Genomic DNA, 3,777 nt, shown 5'->3' on the forward strand with positions numbered 1-3,777 from the left:
AAATAGAGTTTTGTTAAATAGTCATTGAAAAGTACTTGATTTTTCCAAATTGTTGCCTATACATTTCGTCAGCAGCTTGTCTTATTTAAAAAAAAATGCAACCCCCTTTTTTTTCGTCAAATACAGTACACACATTTTGGGAGAATAAAAGATCGAGTGAAAACAAATTAAAGCAGACGAACTAACTATTACTAGTCACCTGTAGTTGCTTCCCTTCCTGAAGGTAAGCTTGGTGCTTTGCATTAAATTGGGGAAAATCATGTCCTTGAAAAGCATTTATTTGGTCCTGGAAATGTCCTTGAAAACTCCTTGAATTGTATCAGCTCTGCCCTGCAGGAACCCTGTTTATGCTTCTTGTTATATATACTGTTCAAAAAAAGAAACGCATAGCTTGTAATATTTGGTTAATTTAGTTATATGGCTACAAGGATATCCACCAAACTGCAGAAAATGTTTATCTGGTCGTCGACCTTTCGTCCATTGTCACAAGTGAGCTCTGCACGTGACGCATGCGTTATCAGTGGCTACAATGTCAAAATTGCTCATTTGGCATGACCACTCGTCATGCTTCAGTGTAATGTCGTGAAACTCGGGGAATATTGAGCTCTCACCATGTCTTCCAAAACCCATAAAAGCGGATTGTTCGCCACAAAGAAATCAGACGACAATTCAGCGACGAAAGATGGCCCGATTGAGCAGAGAAGACCGCCAAATTGCATTGGGTCGTTTACAAGCAGGCCAAAGTCAAAGTGCAATCGCCAGGCACTTCCACGTGTCCCAGGGCACCATCAGTAGACTGTGGGTCAGGTTTCAAGCCACTGGCTCCGTTGCTGACTTGCCACGAGCGGGAAGACCAAGGGCGACAACTGCTGCTCACGACCGCTTCATACGGCTCCGCCACCTCCGGAATCGTTTCCTGTCGGCCTCATCTTCTGTCCAGGCTCTCCCCGGGCCACACCGATTATCGGACCAGACCGTGCGGAACCGCCTGCATGAAGCTGGTTTGAGAGCTCGCAGACCTCACAGAGGAGCTGTCCTCACCCGCCGCCATCGCCAGAACCGAGTGCAGTGGGGCAACCAGCACCTTCGCTGGACCGTCCGGAATCACTGGAGACACGTGTGGTTCAGCGACGAGTCCTACTTCCTGCTCCAGCGACATGATGGTCGGAGGAGGGTCTACCGGAGAGTAAACGAACGTTACGCGCCCAACTGTGTGGATGAGGCACCCGTTCATGGTGGTGGAGGCGTCATGGTGTGGGGGGGCGATCAATACCGCTGGAAGGAGCACCCTGGTGCACGTCCAAGGGCGCATAACTGCCCAGCGATACGTGGAGGAAATTCTGCGCCCACACGCCCTTCCTCTTCTGGCTGACCAGGATGCCATATTCCAGCAGGACAACGCTCGCCCGCACACAGCACGACTCACCACCCAGTTCCTCACCGACCACCATGTCCAGGTGCTTCCCTGGCCATCCATGTCGCCAGACATGAACCCGATAGAACACCTCTGGGATGAATTGGACAGACGTGTGCGCAGGCGAGAAGAAGCGCCGGCAAATCACCGCGATCTATTGCAGGCACTTCAGGAGGAGTGGGACACCATCCCACAGCAAGATATCCGGCATCTGATCCAGCCCATGCCCAGAAGGTGCCGGGCAGTTGTTGCTGCTCAAGGCAGTCACACCCCCTACTGACTTGACAGCCTCGGCACCCAATCGTATTGATTGACTGATTGATTTGAAGATGCAAATGAACTGTGTGTGCATTCAACTGTGTCCATACCAAATTTCAAACAAATAATCTAAATATTGGATTTTCTGTTAATTTTTCGAAAAATAAAACAAATTTGGCAAGTAGCAACTATGCGTTTCTTTTTTTGAACAGTATATATGGTCTCGATTGACTCCTGTGTTCAAGAGACTGTAAACAACCATAAACAATCTTGTGTTGTTATGTGGTGGTGGTTTTGCTGTTGTCTAGCATCTACCCGTAATTGGCTTTATCAAATGCACCAGAAACGAGCATGAGTTTGTCGGATTAGTGAACTGTTTGAAAAACTTTAATGTATTTGTGGTTGACAGGTTGTTATTATTTCTATATTGTGTTCTTCTTTTTCTCAGGTGGGCTGTCTTCTGAAACATATGAATCGGGAGCGTCACATCTTTCTTCCTGAGACATCCCCTCTTGAAAATGGTGTGGCGTTTAGCTGAATGGAAACGTGGCAGTGTCCTGTTTTTCATAGCTTCGATGCGCGAAGTTGGGGATTTCAGCAGAGAATTTATTGATTGATTAATTAATTAGTTATTTAAGCTCACCTCACTCCTTAGTGTTATTTAGGGGGATGGGGGGGGGGGTGGTGTTGGCCTGGATCTTGTTAGTGAACTTTCTTTCTGGCAACTCGCATCAGAAATTCCAGGTTTGCTTTCAAGGCAATAGACGGTTTTTGAAAATAATTCTGTTAGGATTATCAGCAGTCCGGAGGTGTAAAAATCCCTGTACTGCAGTCAGGTTTTTCAAAACATCTCGAGCACGCTCTACGCCTCTGACGGGCTGTATCCCACAATCGGGACAAACGACCAACTTGGATGTGTATGCCATGCGCACAATATGATACCCCTTGCCTTTAAAAATCAGCGGTCACGAGTTCATCACAGTTCAGAATTTGTTGTGTAAAAGATAGCCGCTGTCAGCTAGCCATTCGTGGCTCAGGTGATTATATTTAATACAAATTTAAAAAAAGGTTTCTTATGTAGCGCACGCCGCACAGCATACACATCACAGTCAGTCGCTTGTCCTGATCGCAGGATAGCGTGAAACATGCTCCGGGAGACTGCCAATAATCCTTACATAGTTATTTAAAGAAATTGTGTATTGGTACAGCATGTTATGCATGTACTAAGATAGCTATTTGTAAATATTTGGTAGATATTTATGGTGGTGTCCCGAATTGCTCCCTCCCAATTTGCCCCATCCCATATGGTCCCCAATTATTCTTGCATTTTGCTGTGAGTAACATAAAGGCATTTGTCTGAAGCGCATTTCCAAAAAGACCCCCCGCGGGTTAGGGGGAAGAATTTACCCGATGCTCCCCAGCATGTCGTAAGAGGCGACTAACGGATTCTGTTTCTCCTTTTACCCTTGTTAAGTGTTTCTTATATAGTCAATGTTTGTACAGATTTTAGTCAAGCAGTATGGAAGAAATGTTAAGTCCTTTGTACTGGAAACTTGCATTCTCCCAGTAAGGTAGTATATTGTACTACGTTGCAAGCCCCTGGAGCATTTTTTTTATTAGTGCTTTTGTGAACAAGAAACAATTAACAAGTGGCTCTATCCCATCTCCCCCCCTTTCCCTGTCGCGATATAACCTTCGTTAAACACCAATTAAAGAAAGAATTTCCAAAAAGCATAGTTACCATTTGTTTTTTTAAATCTGAATCCGTGACTGTTGTTCTTGAATACTCTTTCGTTTAGGTTTCCAAAAATGCTGATATAAAGGGGAAGGATAGTTGAAACTGTAACCGTTTACATTTTGCTCCCAGATTTGCAGTTGTTGTTTTTACTAGGAGTTTGGACGGGCTCGGTGTTCTTGTGGATAAGACATCGGCCTCCTATTCAGAAGGTCATGAGTCAAAATCGCGGCCGCCTGGTAGGTTAAAGGTGGAGAATTTTCTGATCTCCAAGGTCATTGCTTATGTGCAGACCTGCTAGTGCCTTATCCTCCTTCGTGTGTACACGCAATCACAAGACCAAGTGCGCACGGAAAAGATCCTGTAACCC

Source organism: Littorina saxatilis, linkage group LG3, assembly GCF_037325665.1.
Source record: "Littorina saxatilis isolate snail1 linkage group LG3, US_GU_Lsax_2.0, whole genome shotgun sequence".
NCBI lineage: Eukaryota > Metazoa > Mollusca > Gastropoda > Littorinimorpha > Littorinidae > Littorina > Littorina saxatilis.